Here is a 19,142-nt window from a genome sequence, read left to right on the forward strand (position 1 = left end):
GGCATAACGACAGTATTGTACAAAGAATTAAATAGACGAGCTCTAAACAGCTACGGGAATTGTTATAATGACATCAGTGTAGAAGAAGCTTATTGCTAGAGTTGAATAGAGGGGCTTGCTTCCTGGGCACTAACCTTTCTCCCTATTAATTCTTTGACATGAAAGGCATTAATAAGATTCCCACAGAATAGCTTCTTTATATGGCTTTAGGAACTTAATTAGAATAAAAGAAACAGTATTATCCCTAAAGCTACTTTGTTGCTGTTGGCTTTACAATAGAACTTCTGCCTAAAATGTCCCCATCCCCTGATTCACTTCCTGCTCTAAACTTAGCAAAACAATAGACATTTCACAGAAGAGATATAGTGCTGCACTTCAGCAGGAGAACATGTCAGGCAGAGCATGTTTTTCTGTTGAAAAGGAAGGAGCTTTATTCTGTCGTTATAAAATAAGGCTGTTTCCAAAATAGTTACTGTTCATTTTACATATGTGGAACTATAACCAGGAGGTAACTCACATTTTGTGTGTGCTTTATTAGAATAACTCACTCAGTCCTTCAGTTCAGTAGGAAGAACTCCATCGCATCTGGTAGGTGTGTGTTGCAATGTAATAGAACACCCCTGTCCTTAGCTAGCCATTCTAACCTGAAGGGTTCCTTAACAACAACAAACAAAATCTTTATTCCTGGATTCTTTGCAGAAAATAAATGTGTATAGCTAAGAAAAGCTGACCAGTCATAATTTTGCTAAAACATTTGATTATTTAGAGGAAATAGGAACATAAACGGGTATCTTGGAAATACATTGTTTTTATGGAGGAGTAGGAAGTTGTTTGAGCTGGACTTCCAAAAATTTTTTTTAATTTTTAATTTGCCATCAAAGCTTAGGCAAGCTTCAAGAAACTTGCCATACTTGAAGCAGTCCATAGCCAGAATGTTTCCAATTGTTTTGATGACATAAAGATATCCTTACCATTGGCAGACAGTCCTCTATGCTTTAATTATTCTCAAATTTTGTACCTACTTAAAAGCATACCATTCACATCTGAGATAGACAATTGTTGTGCAATAGAGGAGTAAGGACACTACAAAACACTGATTAATAACATTAATTTGAAAAATAAGGAGATAGACTATTTCAAATGAATGTGTATTCTGGAAAAAAAATCTTTGAAAGCTGTCCAGTTAAATAGTAAAATTAACTGATGTGAGTGGAATTAAACATTCTGAATTTCCATGTCATTGATTAGCATATGTAATCACTAATGGTAGTGCATTTGTAGTCAAAATATTGTTTAGGGTTTAAACTTAGGTTTACAACTAAATATGTAACACTTAGGATTTTTTATCTAGAGATAAGTATTCTGAAGAGAATGATAAAATGTTACTGCAACAGCCAAGAAATAGCAACAAAATTTGCACTGAGTGAAGCCGAGATAAAATGTTGGTACTTAAAAGGACACATGAAATTTCTGAGGACAGCAAAGGACACAAGAAGCATGTTTAAAAATAGATTGTGTTAAAAATAAAAATAACCGTAGGATATTTGCCTAAAATGAGGGAGGATTTTTTTTTTCCAGAAACTTCTTGCCAAAATGAAATGCCCATCAATGGGCCTATATAAACTGTTAGCCTTTCTTCTAAGAAAAAAGATTGAGATAATCTTTCCCAGGATGTCACATTTTGAGTAGAACTGAAAATGCCCAGAGAACAACTGAATTTTAATATTTACAAAAAAAAAAATAAATCTCAAAATGCTAAAATCAAGATGAACAATGTCATTTTAAAGTGTGATTCATGATAGCTCTAAGTTATTTATGGCATCGTAAGTGTCATCATGCTGGCATGACTGGTGGTAGATATAATTAGACCACTAATCTCTTTTAATTCAGTACAAGAAAAATGTAATGCTTGAATATTCATAAAGATAATTTCAATTTTATAAATTGAAAAAATAGTAGTTTACCAACCACTGAGGTATATTTCCCCAAGCAGTTTTTGCAGTGCATGTATGTGGTGCATGTGACCTCAAGCCTGTATATCTACATGCATTAAACTGTATTACCATAAGTAATGAAGTCAAATTAAGCAGCAGCATGTGCAGACAAATTCTGCTTTCACATAGGTAATTTACAGGAAAATCAATAGCATTGATGCAAAATGTAGACTAGGACAACTTTAATAATGTTGCTTTGTAATTGTTCCAAATTATACACTTGGAAAGGGGGTAAAAAATTTTTCAATTAAAAATGTATTTTAAAATTCTGCTTGTTGTTACTGTCTTACTTGCTTCCAAAAGTGTCTAAGCCATTTTTCATCTAAAGGTGTAAGAAGTATAGGAAACTTTATACGTTTCTATAACTTTTACGACTTGTACCCAGAAGAGAATATTCAGCTGCTTGGAAGTAATGTTCCCTAAAGTGGTGCCTCAAGGAACCTACAACTATTAAATTAAAATGTTCACGTAAATTGTCTTGTGGTGAATATTATTCAAACAAATTGTTATTTCTCTAGTTGTGCTAAAGTCTGAATCCAGTTGTTAGTACAAAAATGTTGTGTAAATTATTCCCTTCTGTTCATCCTCCATTCCCTAGGAAGGCAGATCCAGTGCAAATCCCATGTGAAGAGGGCTCCTAAAACAACTCTATTGCCTTTGAGCTGTTACATGAGGCTAAGTTTGCTATATCTATATATATACATTAATGTATAAATAAAACATCTAAGCAGTACAGGGGCCTAGGAACATCCATGCATGCAATCAGTTGATTTTAAGAATAAGGAACTGTTTTCCTCATATTTGAAAGGCTTTTTGTAGCCAGACTCAGTGTCCAAATATACATCTCTTGAACCATTTAGTCATTGGCCTCACACTGGCCCAAAATAAGAGCATGAGCCCTGATTTTCACAGGTGGCAGCATGTATGTGATTGGGACTGGATTTGCACAGCAAAGCCATTTTGGAGTACAAAGTGGTATTCAATCAATTTTGTGGACCACTTTTTTTTTTTGTGTCTGTCTATCACCAGTTCCAGGTTGAACTTCTGTCCTCTGACAAGTAGAATTGCCTTTTATCACACCGTGAACTTAGTTCTGCCAGAGAAAGAACTGACTCTGAATTCCTGTTCTCTTAAATCGTTGAACAAGTTTGAGCATTATTTGACAATACAAATAGATGAATGACTGTTCTGATGTTGAAGCTGAAGAAAGTCTAAGTGTTCTGGCAGGGAGGCATTCCAGCTTTGACAGTGCTTTAGGCAAAACAGGAGCTTGAGTCGTGTCCATACAGAAAGAGGGGTATTTATGATTGTATATATCACTTTTATGCTTCTGCGAAGAGAGCTGGTTTATTCAAAGCTTGATATATTTAACGAGAGAGACTGTGTGGAAAAGCATTCATCTCTGGCCAGAAATGAGAGAAGAATCTGAATGTTGAGATTCCTCACCTTAAACCTAAAATTGTAACTTTCAACATAGGAGAAAATAAAAAGAGCTTGGGAATGGGGGAAATCATGGTAAATCTTTGAAAGCTTACCCCCGACCAAATTTCCCAGTATTGTTAACTGCAATTAATTCAAATGAAGTTGTTAAGGACTGTTCTTCAGAAGGTAAAATTTACCCCTGTGCTGTGGTCTCCCTGTCCTTCTGGGCTAATCTAAATTCACTGTGAACTTAAAACTCCTTGAGTTAATGAGTCACGCACTTCGTGAAGGAGCACAGGAAGACTTGGCGTCTGCGCTGATTATACGCAGGCTTGCATAAGGAACGTGGCCAAGAGGAAAGCGCGCCGAGGACCGCCTTGTGCAGCCCTTCCCAACGATCCCCGGAGCGGGCCGCCCTCTGGGACAGCACTGGGGCCGGAGCAGGGAGGAGAAGGCCAGAAGGGAGGGAAATCCTAAAAGCGGCCGGGGCAGAGCTGAAGGGACGAGCCAAGGTTACCGCGACGGCTGCCGTCTGGAACCTGAAACACTCCATCTATAACAAACACCCCTAAAAGATAGGCAAGGGCTGGAGTACCGACGGTATCTCCAAGGAGCTACAGTCCCAGCCCCGCGTACCTCACGGCGCAGCCCGCCGTTGGGACGCTAACTGCACCGGCAGTCGTTGGGTCTCCTCCCCGCCCCCAGCTCTCTTCAGCCCCAGCCGCCACCGAGGAAGCGGCGTTAATTGGCAGCCGCTCCGAGCCAATGGGCGATGGCGGGGCGGGACCCGTGCATGGCCCTCGCCCAATGGCGGGGCGGGGCGGCTGGAGTGCAGGGACTGTGATCACTGCCTGCGCCCTTCTCCCTCCGTCCGTCCGTCCCTCCTCCGTCCTCACCGTACCGCCGCTGGGCACCGGGCACGGGTGGCTCCCGGCGCTCCAGGTGAGGGCGGCACCTCCCTGGGCTCCAGCAGACGGGGGTTGGGGTGCGCAGCCCCCAGCGGAGCCGTGCGGGGAGGGGCTGCGAAATGGCGGCCGGGGTGGTAGTGGGGGTGAGGGGCTAGGCTCCCGTTGTGGGGTCGGGGTGGTGGTGGCGGCGGTGGGGTGAAGGCCGCGCGGGGAAGGCGAAGCTCTCCTTGCTTGGCGCCTGGGGGTGGAAGGGCAGGGCCGGGGATGACGCCACGGGCCGGGCAGGCTCCGTGCCGGGGGGGGAGCTGGCCGCTCTGGGAGCGGGGCAAGGAGGGAGGGTCATTTTTTATTTCCTTCCCGCTCTCGGGTTTGAAATCCCTGTGGCCGAGATGATGGCAGGTAAGGATGTCTATTGGGTGGGAGGTAAAGTGAGGTTAGAAACTGCTCGCAGCCTCCTGAGTCCCTGTAGCGACTTAGATAGGTCGGGCTTCTTGGTCTTGCTGTTCACGTCTTCCCTCTTGACTTTCCTTTTTCTGGCTTGTGGCAGGAACCTCATCTTCTCCCAGAGCAAAACATCTGTGCGAGAGAGAGAAGTCTCTTTATGTACACCGAGGCTACCTGGTCAGAGACAGGCTGGGTACCCATGGTGTCTGTGTGGCACACTGTGTCTATCTTTCCCAGCTGCTTGTCTGTCTTTGCTTGGAGTGACTCAGAAGTTCATAGCTGAAGTCTTCTGAGCCTTTGTCTTTTTGCCCTCACGGTAAGGGAAGCCAGGAAGGTGCAAGTGACATTTGCTGTCCTTTGTAAACTCAATGTTTGAAAGTCAAATGTAATCATGTGGTCTTAGTTATTCAGTTTTCTTGGCAGCTATTCTTTATCAAAAATGTTAGTTACTACAGTTTAAAACAAGTATGCTATTTCTCATGTCCCCTGTACTTGTTTCAGTAAATTTGATCACTTCTCCACAAGCCAAACTGGGATTAAAAAATGAGCTTTAGGATGTGCTGGACTCTCTTGTTTCCTCTGTTGTACTCTGTATCCTCACAACAGGCTACCTGAACGTTTCTTATATGCAGTGAGAGTAATTATGCCTCTTGCTACAGGGGGCACTTTTTCCCCTTCTGCTTATTTGGATTCTAGATTTTTTTCAGTCCTTCTCTAAACACAAAACACTTTCACTACTTTGAAAAGATAAAAACATTAGCAGTGCATTGTTACAATAGTCACAGTGAAGACCGCATTAAGTAAGCGAGTTTCCATTCTTAGTGCAACAAAAAGATCATTCTCTTACGTTCATGATGAGACCAATGTAAAAACGTTGCTTCATTGTTTTCTGTTGGTGGAAAAAAAAACCATAAAAACCCTTTTTGCTTAAAGGTAAAAGGTAACTTAAGCAATTTGCTGACTATTTCAGGCAGGTAAAACTTCTTAATTGTACTTTTTAACTATTATGGTTATTAGCACCAAGCACTAATGCTTCTTGTTTCATGCCTGTATGAAATTATTTATTGTCAAACTGCAATTTACCTTCAAAAATAGTAGTTATATTCTACCAATTATGACTGAATCAGCTTAAACAGTAGCGTGTATTAGCACTTGGGGCATGTCTAATTAGTTCAATACAACATCGTTTTGGAGATCTCTGCTCCTGCCATATTGTAGCTCAGGTACAGTAAGTAGGAGAGGAGTGCAGGTGCTACATTGTCCTCTGCAGCATTAACCTTGGCATGGCAGTTCAGTTTTCCAGTGCTCCAGACTCCCCTGGTTGCATAGTTTACAGTTCTAGAGTTAGTTTCTTTGCCTCACGGTCTACATGCTGTGCAGTGCCATGCTAGAATAAACATTAAAACTGTCCCTGGGGATTAAGCTGCATACCATGCAACATCAGAGTTAAAAGGAAGATACATAATACAGTTGTAGGTAGTGATGAAGTAGTTTATTAATGATTGACAGACAAAATTGTTTAGGAATGCTGGTGTATTTTTTTTTTTCCTGAATGTTTTTTTCCTCCCTTTGAAAAGGGTGTGCTGCAAGGGGATAAAGTAGTTAATGCTGAGCTGATCAATTAGATGGCATTTATAGTTGTTAGGCTTGATGTTGGCTGTATGCATCTCTGTGGATGATCTTAAGTATTCTTTAACTTTTTTTTTAAATCTCTTACTGGTTTATGACACAGTTTCCATATTGCACAAGTCAACTGCATAGCAAAATCTTTATTTTACTTTGTAGTGTATTTTTAATTGCATTTTTCTATTTGTTTTATTCCTGTAGTATTTAAACTACCATTATACTAACATGGCTTTCTGACTGCAGTGATATTCTGGGCAACATTTTGATCTATGAATGTTTGTAAATACTAATTTCAGAAAATACCTATATGATCTTTTTCTAACCGGTACATGTCTTCTTAATTCTGTTGCATCGGGGCAATTAAATGTTGGTCTGAAAAATCGGTATTATGAACCCATTATTTTTACTAGATGCAATATTTGGGCAGTTTGGCATTAGACATGAGTTTAGTTCTCATGCTGTCATCCAGTGTATGGGTCCTCTGGAGCTGAGTGAGCTGCTGTCTTAAGGAAGTCCTTATGTCAATTCTGTGCTTCCCTGCTTGTGATTAAAAAGATTGTAAAGGTTACTGTGACTTATGTTGGTAGCCTGTAAAGGCAGAAGATGAGAGTTCAGTGCTTGTGACAGCAATGGCAAAGGATAAAATGCTTAGTGGTGCTGCTAGTCAAGAATCGTCTGTGCTTCTGTGAATCTGTATGAGTAATACAAATTATCTTAAACACGGTAAATTTATGCTTCTGAGGCAGTGTGTGCTTTTCTCATTGTGGGAGATGCAGGTCCTGAAAAGTGCATCTCCTTTGACAGTAAGCCAGGAGAATGGTAGACGCAGATTTGAACTTCTTTCTCCCTAATAGGTATGTTTCAACATGCATACAAACTGATACATTGGAGTTGTATTTTTGTTGTTTCTTGGAATCTCTGCTTTTTAAAGATGTTCTAAGATAAATTAATGATTACTTATTGCCTGAGACCTGAAATTAAGACTCTAATGCTTGAACTGAGGACTAGTTTGTGAGGTGAACAACTTTTTTTTTTTCTAATGTACTATTTCATTCAAATTCTGTTTTAATCCAGAGAGCTTCAAAAAGTATTTTTTTTCCCTTTCAGCTAGACCTAGTTATTGATTTTTGGCTTGATTTAATGCATTGATGAATTTTTCTTGGGGCATGAAAAGGAATAAAGCAGGAAATAAGTGATGTAACTGTACTGAGATAAACAGAGCTAAGTGCTCTGAGTCTGTTGTTCTGTTGTGATGCATTCCTGTGAATGTTACCTGGCTCACTGAGCTGGGGAAGAACAACTTGAATTCAACATCAAAAAGGCTGTTGTTTCCCAGGGTTAGTTGCCAGTCTGTGGTCGTAATCCAGTTTGTCACTAGACTTGAATGTCATTCCTTTATCTGCTCTTCTGGCCTGGTACGTTGCTTGGGGCAAGAGGACAGTCAACATTTCTCTGAGGGTGTTGGTCTAAAGTCTGCATGGTTGTGTGCTCCTTGGAGTGAGTGGGTCTGCTTGAGCGGGTGTGTGCTGCCAGTCCTGTGAGGTTTGGCGGACAGGATGTGTCAATATTTGAGAAGGTACCCAGCCCCAGTTAGCAAATAGGGATCTAGCTAAGCAGGGATATTGTGAGTAGCATGGCACAGTAATTAGCTCAAAAGCAAAAAGAAAATGACTTAAAGCCTTAAAGTGATGTGGTTTGGTTCAAATTTTTAGAATATGCAAATATTTTAAAACTGTCCTGGCTTACACAACATACTGTAAATATTTTGTCAGTATTGGAAACCTGTATATTGCAGTGTTTGTTTTGGGGCCTGTGCTTGTTATTAACCCCTTCCTACTTGTGTAGGACTATACTTTAAGAATTCTAAGGCATTCTACAGACCAAAAATCTTAAGCTTCTTTGCCTTATATCATGTGCTCTAGACAAGTGACTAATAAAGCTGGCTACAATAAAACAGCAAAAATGGAAAGGGTGAGAGTAGTCTGTCATGTTATATTATTAAATACTTGTTTCAATCAGTTTTGCTGAAATTTAAAAGGCTGGTGTTTATGTCATCTTTTGGCATACTTATACATGCAAAATAAGAGATGCCCTGGGATTAGGTACTGCACAGTTTTTAAGTGATACCGTGAACTCCTCTGAAGAGGAGCTCGCAAGTACATCTTAAACATCTCATGCCTGTTGTGATTTATGTATCATATGGTTGTGATGTACTTGCAAGCTCTTAGCTTCTGATTATAAAGTAGTGGGTTGTTTACTAATACTAAAACTGGACGAACGTGGTGTTCCTGTGATCTTCTGTGCCAAATCTGAGTCTTCTCAGTTGAGATTGGAGACCGAGTCAGCTTGGGCCTGGTGTGCAAGCAGTCCCTGTGAGTCCTATCGTTGTCTCTCTTCTGAGACCAAGTGTGTGTGGAGTTCCTTTGCGCTGGATGCAGCGTGCTCTGAGGTGGGGCGCTGTCACCAGGTCTGTGTGTAGGATTCCATGCAGGTTTTAGGATTGAGAAAATGAAGCACTGGACATATGCTGGTGGGACCAAATGAGCCTGGCGTAGTGCAGCATTCTCTTCCACACGCACTTTGTAGGTACCAGTTAGTGCCGTCCACCATAGGAGCTCCTGGAGGGCATTGCAGGGTGGTTGTGGAGTGGCGGTGTTCGTTAGAGATGTTAATCCTTCCCATGCTTAGGGAGTATTTTTGCACAAGTGTTGCTGCTCAATTTGTGACCACTCCATCCTCCGTCGCTACATTAGAATTGTTTATTCACTTTTCAGGCCTGTGACTTATGTGACTGGGCTTCGGTGATAATTAGGCTTGAGTTGTGTTCCCAAATGCAAAAATGTAACTTTTTTCTTAATTGCTTGTCTGCCTGCCACTCCTATGAACAGTGAAAATATCTTTTTGCCTTTCAGGGTCTCAGACTTACTGGAGTACTTTTTATTTCCTGTGTTGAATGTGTGTTTGCTTATTCCTCTTAGTGTAACGTTTTGTAACTTGTTAAATTAGCTCAGATACTTGTTGCCACTTCTACTCACTGACAACCCAAGTGACTTTAAAACCAGGGACAGCCGGTACTGCTATGAAAATGGGAAATCATCTTCTTTCCCTGGGGGCAGCTGTTTGTTCTTGCTGCCTGCTGTTTTGGCATGAGTTGGACCTGAGTTGGTTCCCTAGTCCAGCAAGAAACTTTTTATTTTGGACAGAGGAGTTTTCAGCTGGGTAAAGCCTCACACCTGGCTTCCCGAATGGAATTGATTACATGGGGATGGGTCAGGAAGTGTGGCTGGGGACGTGCGAGAAGACCAGATCAGTCTTTATCGGCAGAACAAATTTTATACTATAACAAAGTGGTCAGGCTAGGGCTGAGATAAGCATCCCAGTGAATAACTTCTATAAAGTTAAGTGGTAAAGTGAATGTTGGGTATAAACAAGTGTCTGCATAAATGTTTATATAATCTCATGTATGGCAAAGATGGCCAGGATGTAATAAAATATAAAAGGAGTCTATATAAATGTGAGTGTTACTCATCCTAGCAGCTGAAGCTGTGCTACACAAGCTGCTGAAATACAGCTGACTGAGATTGAAAACTGTTACCAAGAGACTATACCCTTAAACTATAGTTAAGGCAATTGAAGGTTCATTTACACTTATGTTTCTTGATTTTTTTTAACCAATTTTAGATGCGTGGTTGAATAAGTTTCAAATGGTCTTGAATTTATAAACTTAAAGGTTAACTTGCTTTGTCTTTTTCTTGAAATTTTGCTTCAAATATATTGTTCTAGGATACCTGCTCTAGGTGGCCCTGCTTGAGCAGGGGGTTGGACCAGATAACCTCCAAAGGTTCCTTCCAACCCTTACCATTCTGTGATTTTTTTCATGTGTAAGGACAAGAAGATGGAATTGAAATCCTTTTCAAACTCAAACAAGTTCTAACTATAAACTAACTATAAAGGAGCTAAAAGTCTTTACTTTTTGACTTCTAAAATACTTGGTTGTAAGCAACTTAAATGCTTGTAGTGTGTAGCACTGACACACATTCTTAAGTAATCAAATGCTGTAATTACCAAAAAAGTAAATGCTAAATAATTTTTGGAAATTCAAGCAGAAGATTTAAACTCATCTGCTAACACTTCATTGATAAACTAGGTTTGGAGAAATAGCTTTCTAGATTGTATTCCCAAATTCCAACTCAATATTTAATTTTTTTTTCTTTTATTTATAGGGAAAATCTAGTTATACACAAAACCCATGCCAGGCCTTTTATCTCCTAGGCTGGAAAACCTAATTCTCTACCCTATTGTAGACTCTGCTGTTGGTTTTTTTTTTTTCCCTCAAAAAATAATTGAATAAGATTCATTGGATCCTCTTGTTTTGTTCTGTGATACTGCCCCATCTGCTTTCTTAGCTATTCTCAGCAAAGTGCTGTTCCACCTGATGTTTTTTTTTTTTTGAAGCAAGTGCCCAGATTGGCTAGCACAGAACGCCTTGCCAAGAAAGCAGAGTGGGCAGTATTGTAGGACACCTTGTTTTCCTTTGTTTAGTTGTGCTCTACCCTGGGAAAGGTGAAAGTTCATTCAACAGGTATCATGAGTCTTCTCAGTTCATTGAGGTAGGACCAAATCTGTTATTTATGTTTCTGAACAGACATCTGGGGAAATTAAGGGACAATCAATGTCCCTTAAATTTAAAGGACCTGTAGGTGAATCTTAAAATTGTTTTGAATTTGGCCAAGAAATCCTTTGGATAAAGTAGCGTATAAGCAGCTGCTTCAGCTTTGCTTGTGTTATACCTGTATTGGAGAACAATACATGGATCTAGTCTGTATTGAATGACTGGAGTTTTAGCACTTTGTTTATATCAGGGTATCACATGGCTCCTATGTGTCATGTGGGTATTGGGAGTAAAATCTGTGGTGTGCAGCTCTAATGGGTGTCAAGTCATTAGCAGTTCTGATGCATCTGATCCATGCAAAACAGTAGTAATTGATACATGTGAATATTTAAAACAAACATACACTTAATTCTGGATTTATTTCACACTGCAAGGCAACCTATAGCTTCTTTACTTTAGACTTTGATCAGTCTAATAAGACGTGAAGTAGTCTCAGTTTCTCTTTATCCAGTTCAGTGGCTTTTTCTACCTTCCCCTGCAGAGAAACGAAAACTGCAACTGGGTATCTTTGATACTTTTATCTTTTTCTGCCCTTCTCCCCTTTCCTGCAAAAGAGGCAGAATAGGAAGTCTCTTTGCTTCTACACGTTAGTAGGTATTATAGAAACACTTTTCTTTGTGTAAGCATGGACAAACTGTGCTAAATTTAGCATGTAATGTCTGCTAATTGAACAGAATTCCTAGTTTTGTGGTAATTTTAACCAGTCTTATGCCATTTCCAAGATATCTTGCTTGGATGGCAAGGAAATATGGAAAGAGTCAAGCAGGTCTGATGCCCTTAAATACATCTAAAGGTATTTTCATTGTGCACATTTTGTGTTTCTTGTTTTTGCAGTGTTTATTTCCCAATTCATACATGTGGATAAATACATTTTTTTTTAATTCATTAATGCTGTACTGGTGTCATATCCTTTAAGATTAATCTCATTAAGTCTGAGGGGAATGTTGCTGCTAGTTCAGCTGTGAAGTTTATAAAGTTTCTATGAAATTATTAACTTTCAAGGATGTGTAAAGTATCTACTTTGGCTAGAATACTCACTGGCATGCAATTTATTTGGTAGGAAAAATACCATGAAGAGCTGTTGTACAGATTAGCTCTTTAAAGCTGAAAATCTTACAAACATGCTTCTCTAAAACTGTTTTGAATTTTTCTAGAAAATAATGGATCACATGAACATTTGAATCTTTATTATCGTGAACAGTTAGAGAACAAAGTTATGTAATACATTTTCAGAAAGACTTTCTGTAACACCTTTTTGAAGCACTGTTTATAATGCAGTAGCAATTGGACTTGAGCAGTGTTTAGTCCTTCAAATGGGGAGAAATAAGGAACATAAAACAGCTATTGCTAAATTGCTTTGTTGTGATGGCTCTCACAGGTTTGTGCATGTGCTGTGTTTATTTTAACTTTATTTTATTGATAGATGCAGCAGTTGATGTGGACTCCTGGCAGTCTATTTTTGGAAAAAAAAAGTGAATGAGGCATTGATTACTTTTTTCAAATATAAGTAGCATTAAAGTCGTTTCCATCACTTACTAGTAGTGTAAAATTTCTGAACAGGGAGCACTACCCCATACCCATTGAGGGTTAGCTGCTGTTTGTCCTGTTCTTTCATGTATTAAATGAAAGAATGTGTGTCTAAATTTATTTTAACTACAGTCCTCTAGGAATCTCTGCATTGTTCTTTATGCCTGGGGTCTGCTGTCCAAAATGAATTGAGATTTAGCTATTTTCTTTAGTTATGCACCTATGCTGGCTCATGAAAATGTTTGGAATGTGAAAAGTATAATATATTGCACCTAGGCATTTACATCAGAGTTGGCATGCATGTTTAAATTGGGCTTACTGTGAAAAATCTCAGTCTGGGCATAGTATTTGCTTTAGGAGAAAGGGATGAAAGTCGTGTCTTCTGCATCTTTCACCATCACCGAATTCCATGTACTAAGCAGCTTTATATAGCTCCGTATACTGAGAGATGCTGGGAATTTAACTATGCAAGCTTAAAAAGACATTTTTAAATCTTGTTTCCCAGATGGCCAACTTTCTAAAAAATCATCAAATTGGATGAAAGACTGTGGTTTAACCTCAGCTGGCAGCTCAGCCCGACAGCCTCTTGCTCGCTCTTCCCATGTGGGATGGGGAGAGAATTGGAGAGGTGAAGGTACGAGAACTCAGGGGCTGGGATAGAGAGGCTCACTGGGTAAAGCAAAGCAAGAGATTCAGTTGGTGCTTCCTACTGGCAGGCAGGAGTTCAGCCCCCTCCAGGAGAGCAGGGCTCAGCACGCAGAGCGATTCCTGGGGAAGACAAGCACCATCACCCTGAATGTCCCCCCTCCTTATTCCTTCTTTATACCAGTTTTATTGCTGAGTGCGATGTCCCTCTGGCCAGTTGGGACACCTGTGCTGGCTGTGCCCTCTGCCAGCTCCTGGTACACCCCCAGCCTCCCCACTGGCAGGGTAGCATGAGGAGCTGGAAAGGCATTGGCTCTGTGTGAGCCCTGCTCTGCAGCAGCTGAAACATCCCCCTGTTATCAGCACTGTTTTCATCACAGATCCAAAACATGGCATTGTGTGAGCCTCTATGAACAAAATTGACTCTGTCCCTGCCAAAACAAAGATGACAAAGATGAATGCAAGTAGTGATTTGGCATACATGTCTATGTATAGCTGAACTTTTTGTCTAGAGCTACCCTACTGAAACTTAAATATTGAAGCAAGCAAAAACTTACCTACTTAAAAATCCACTTCACAACTGCTTATTGGAATTGTAATTTTGCCTACAATCTAAAAACCTGACTTAGAGTTACTGGTTATCTGTGTTAAGCTGAATGAATTTGGGTAATAACTTGCATCCAGATCCTGAAATTGAGTGATACCTTGCAATACTGTGTCATTGAAATAGCCTAATTAGAGGACTATAAAGGATTATTTTAGAAGTCTTCAGAATTTGGATAAGCTTTCAATGCCCCTGTTTTATAGACAAAAGTGTTGGATTTGCTTATATGTCATTGGACTTCAGCTACATGAAAAACTTCTGGCTCAAAAGAACCCCTTCTATAACAGCATAGTCTGATTTCTTTGTATCAGGGATATCAGTATGACTTGTTTTCCTTTCTATCTATCCTACTTGTGTTACTTAGTGCTAGCATCTATTTACTTTTACCTTTCCCAGACACCAGAAAATGGACAGTGGTAGTGTATTTTGGTTCATATATGTCAGCTGGAACCAAGTGAAGTTACTTTTACTAGCTGGGGTTAGTGTTACTATTTTGGTAATTTTGGTAGTATTTAGTCCAAGCTGCGACTTGACAATAAATGCATTCAGAAGGTTGTACTTGTTGCGCTATTTTTTTCAGATTGAGAAGACTGGCTTTAGAAACTTTTTTTAAAATGCTGTGGACATACAGTTCATATATACTAATACAAAAATAAAAAACAAAGAAAACTTAGAAAAACCCTTAGGAACTCTTTTGGTATCAGATAGCACTACCTGTTGCAGTTTGAAGTTGCTCTAGTCTGTACTAGGCATTGTTATTCAGTGGCTCAGAAGAAAGAACTTGCTGCAGAAATTCAAAGGTCCTTTGGAAAAAACTTTTTGCGTTTTTTTTCTTTGTATCTGTACTACTGGACTGTCAGAGTTTCTACTTGAATTAATGTTGTTTCTCAATGGTGTCATTTTTAAATAACTGGCTACAGGAAGGAGTAAAATTCAATTTACTTTTGATTTCATTAGGAGCTTAAAGTCCTTTCCAAGAGCTTTGTGTCAAGTATTGTAGATTCTTTTACAAAAAGTTCTCAAAACTGATCTCTGTGTGGATCCTCTATTCTAACCAAATGTCTAACTGAATTAGAGTTAGGCTGGCTTGATGCCATTAGAATTCTTTAATTTGTGTAAAAATAAGAACAAACAAACAATTCTGGGAGAATAGTTGCCTTCCTTTGAAAGGAGCTTTAGGTGCTGGTGATAGAAATGCAGGACTAAAATATTCTGGTTTAGAGATTTTTTTAAGACTGTAGTCAGGCATTATTTGCTGACTTTTTTTCATGTTCTTGTGATTTGTGTTGTGAATAGTAATGCTGGGCTTTCTATGCTTTCAGAGCAACTTCAATCATGTAATCAGGTAATTGAGTATTTAATAACTGTGTGAGAATGAGATAAAATGCAAATAGTGAGGAGGAGGGTAGGAAAAAGAACATACCTTGTGCCAATGGATGTTACAAAAAAGGATATTAATGTAATAAGAAATAGATGTTTATACCAGGATGTAACAGGCCCGGGACAAAGTTTATTTTGTTGAGTGTTTATGTACCCAATGAGCTTTCTTTCAAGCTATTAGGTACATGTCTATTTGCAGTCTATGTATAATGGAAGACCTGTATCATTACATGAATCAGATATAGTTTTAATTTCTCTGTTGTACCAGAAAAATGTTTTGTTATTGTGACACTTTTCTTCAGGTATTAGAATTCCTAGTTAAAAGGTTAGGCAATGGCTGTGGCTACGAGATTCAACTGTGTGGTCTTCTTCTGTAGCGTAAGGGGGGGAAAAAAAGGGGTTATAAGTGTGTGTGTGTGGAAGGTAAAAAAAAAAAAAAAAAAAAAGGCAAACAAAATGGAACTGACGGGGAACAGCAAAGTTATTAATCTTTTGAGTACTCTTTATAGTATGTTTTTCACTAACGATGATTTTTGTGTGTTAAAACTTCCATCTTTAAGTGTAATACTGTTTTTTTCTTTTCTTTTTTAGTTTGTCTTTGATGCATCAAATATACAGACGTTTTGCTTCCATGAAGTAGCTGTCAGTTTATCTTTCGTATATGGAAACTTATGCAAATTATTTTGGTAACCTGAACTTCAAGTTAAACAAATCTATTAGCGTTGTTGGTTCTGCTGTGAGGACACTCACCTTTGCTATAAAAGAAATGTTGTTATAGGAGTGTGTTACGGACCCTTCAGATAGTGGTACCAGATGTTCATAAGACTTCGTTGAATGAAAAAAAAAAAAGACTCACAATTTCTTTCATTTTTTTTAGTGTTCTTTTTTGAACAATACATATGCCTAAAAGACATCTTTGCGTGTTCTGAAATAACTTCAATAAATCACTATACATCCCCCAAGCTATATTAAATATATTGCTTTGTTGTTTTGAGAGCTTAAGGTTTAGGAGCTAGGAGAGTTGATCACTCTCTAAAGCAGTAGTGGACTGAGGGTTAGCTCAATTGCGTGAAGGTTATTTGCGATGATGACTCTTCAGCAAATGTTACCAAGGTGATAGCTGCACTTACAAGTTGCTCTAACCCACTAACAGTGGCTTTCCCAAGAAAGCTCGCGAGGAATGAGTGAGAGTTACCATCTGTGCTGTTTATTTCCAGTGCTGACATTGAGCTCTGCGGGTCTAACCGGGCTTCCATCACTCAAAAACCTTCTGGATTTGGTATGTTTTGCTGTCTGGGCAGATGATGGCTTGTCTCTGATGCGCAGTAGGAACCATAGTGAAGTACTAAGAACGCCTGCCCCTTCTCTAAAACCATTGTCTTTTGAAGTAATCAAAATTGACAAATGGTGTGCAGAAATAGGAAATGACTTTCTAGGCTATTTTTTAGATGCAGGGTTACTACCTTTTAAACACTACTTATGTTGGACAGTTGCATTAAGGCTCTAAGCCTTCAGAATCAGAACTGGAAAATGCCAGTACGTAAGTTTCCCAATGTTTTTGACTGAAATGTTCATTTGACCCATGACATTGAACAGTGTGATTACAAAAATGATCACCATGGTATGTTACTCATGAATCCTGTGTCATGTATCTTGCACATCGATTTTTTTTATCACATGTTCTTCACTGTTATTATTTGTCAAAGCCTTTTTCTGCAACGTTTTAAATTAATATCACCTTCTTTTATTCTTCCTTCTACCATGTAGTAAAGACAGTTAAAGGTGGGGTATATTAGTCATTGACTAAGCACATGGTTTGGTTTTCTTCTTGAGGAATACTTGTTCAAATAGAAATCTTATTTTCAGTGGTAACTTCAAGACACTTCCGCATAACTGAAGCTTTCAACTTGCAGCTGTTTCAGCTGCTGAACCATTGTCTTTTTTTTGATTCTGCTCAAACTCTGAACTGACGATGCATGAGCAGATAAGACTCCGCAATGGTAATCATATTTAGACAGGTGACTCATTTCAGTAACCACAAGCTATTCCAGAACATGGGCTGAGGTGTCCGTCCGACGTGGGCCAGAGAGCCCCCACCTCTGTAACGTGGTGAGCAGCTCCCTGGGGTCACTGCCCCTGCCTCCCCGCAGGGACTGAGTGAGGTGCTGCTCCAGGGCAGTGCATTCAGGTTTTGGAAGACAAACTTGGTGCTTCACAGGGAGGTATGGCATGTGAACTGCTCAGATATTCCAGCTGAACTCATAAGCACAGGATTGCTGTCTAGCCAGTGAAACCTTACGTTGGAGGTGGGCCCTGGGAGCACTTCTATAAGATTACAGGGAATTCCCATGGTGTTAAACATAGCCTTAGGCTAATGGCATAAAGACTCCATAGTACTGAGGAGAATTATTTTCCATTCCTGGCTCTGTGTGTGTATAGACCATATATACACGTGGCTTATGTACAAGGTAAATTTTAAAAATCTGTCTTAAGCATTTCCGTTTGAGTGTGCACAAATTTGATATTTTTATTCCAGAATAATTGTACTCTACGATACTAGCCTTCTCTGTCATGATTAGTTCATGTTACACTACATCATAGAAAAGTGTAATTCTGTCTTTGGTAGCAATTGTTTCTGGTTTTGAGAAATGTTGTAGAACCATTAAAAATGCTGAAGTTAATTAGCAGTGTACGTGAAGAAGAAAGTTGTATATCACACGTTTTTACTGATAATTTGCTACAAAACTTTGGATCTTGATCATATATATAGTTCACGTGTGTGTGTATATATAAAGTAGCCTTATGTATTTGAATTTTCAACGCTTATTTTTTCAGATGTTAACATTGTGACAGCACTAGATTCAACTTTCCATTGTTTAAATCTCATCTTTCTGTCTTTTAGTTGTTAACAAGATGCAGGTTAAAGGCTGCTGTTTAAATGCTACACAGTCTTTTTAAATTAAAAATCACAATGGTAATGGCAAGTGCAAGAAGGGTAGTTAATGGGACCTCTTGTCCTAATTTCCTTGAACCTCATTCCAATTTGGATTGTGGGGTAGCTGGCTGACCTACTTGTACGTCAGTCAAGCATTACTTTAAAATGGCATAAAAAGCTTTCCTCCCTCTGAAAAGGGGGAGAAGCATAGAAAAAACTAGTCTGGGATTAGTTGAGTAAATTAAGTGTGTGGTTGTGCACATTTTTGTTTGGAGGTTCTACATTTGAATGACTTGTGTGTTTGAGAGCTATTAAAGGATAGCTAAAGTGTATCCAGATCTCTGGAAATTGTAGGGCTGGCTGGCTACTTTTTTCTAAACTCCTAATGAGATTAGTAAAATGCTTGGAACTGAAGAAAAACTTCCAGCTTCTTGTTTGCCTAACCTTGAGCTCGTCTGCCTGTTTTAATGCATCATCTTGTTTTGTATGCCAAAAACCTTAGATTTTCAATTGCCTCAGTGTTAAAAATGGGTTTGTGTACTGTATGTGACATAAACAGAAAGAAAACCCAAAAACTAGAAGCAAATTTAGTTCTGTGTGTATTTATCTTGTCAAATTATGTGCACAAGGCTATAAAATGAGATCTGTGACCTTCAGAGTGATACTTCCAGGTAGCTTAGACCTGTGGGTTTAGTACATAGTAACACTTTAATGTTGCTTACATAAACGAGGAAGTTTGTATTATATTTATTAAAAAATAAAATAAAATCAAGTGTTCGTAAGGGTTATTTAATTCTACTAGGTCAGCAATCCCATGTTGTGTGGATTACCAAGTGGGATAAGTAAAGGTCTCCTGTACTTGTTGCAGTAATTACTCTTTGAGGATCAGAAAATTAAATTGCCTAGGAACGTGGGAGTCCTGGCTAAAGTTTACCTCAGATTCACTGAGCCTAAAATCTGGTTAAGCAGAATTCAAGTGTTTCTC

At 39.1% G+C, this 19,142-nt stretch overlaps 1 protein-coding gene across 10 annotated transcripts in view; it reads left to right on the forward strand.

Moving 5' to 3' along the window:
- The first annotated feature begins 3,832 nt into the window (after positions 1–3,832).
- The window catches only part of PACSIN2 (protein kinase C and casein kinase substrate in neurons 2), a 58,923-nt gene continuing 43,613 nt past the window's right edge, over positions 3,833–19,142 (forward strand). For 2 of the 10 annotated variants that reach the window (XM_035540936.2, XM_050712261.1), the window contains exons 1-2: positions 4,219–4,358; positions 4,872–5,084. The gene's annotated coding sequence lies outside the window, so the exon portion shown is untranslated. Of the gene's footprint in view, positions 4,359–4,599; positions 4,724–4,871; positions 5,085–7,170; positions 7,249–19,142 lie in introns of those variants that run through there. The other 8 variants (XM_035540944.2, XM_035540935.2, XM_035540940.2 and 5 more) reach the window with 5 other exon arrangements.

The sequence above is a fragment of the Cygnus atratus genome, chromosome 1, assembly GCF_013377495.2.
Source record: "Cygnus atratus isolate AKBS03 ecotype Queensland, Australia chromosome 1, CAtr_DNAZoo_HiC_assembly, whole genome shotgun sequence".
In the NCBI taxonomy this organism is placed as follows: domain Eukaryota; kingdom Metazoa; phylum Chordata; class Aves; order Anseriformes; family Anatidae; genus Cygnus; species Cygnus atratus.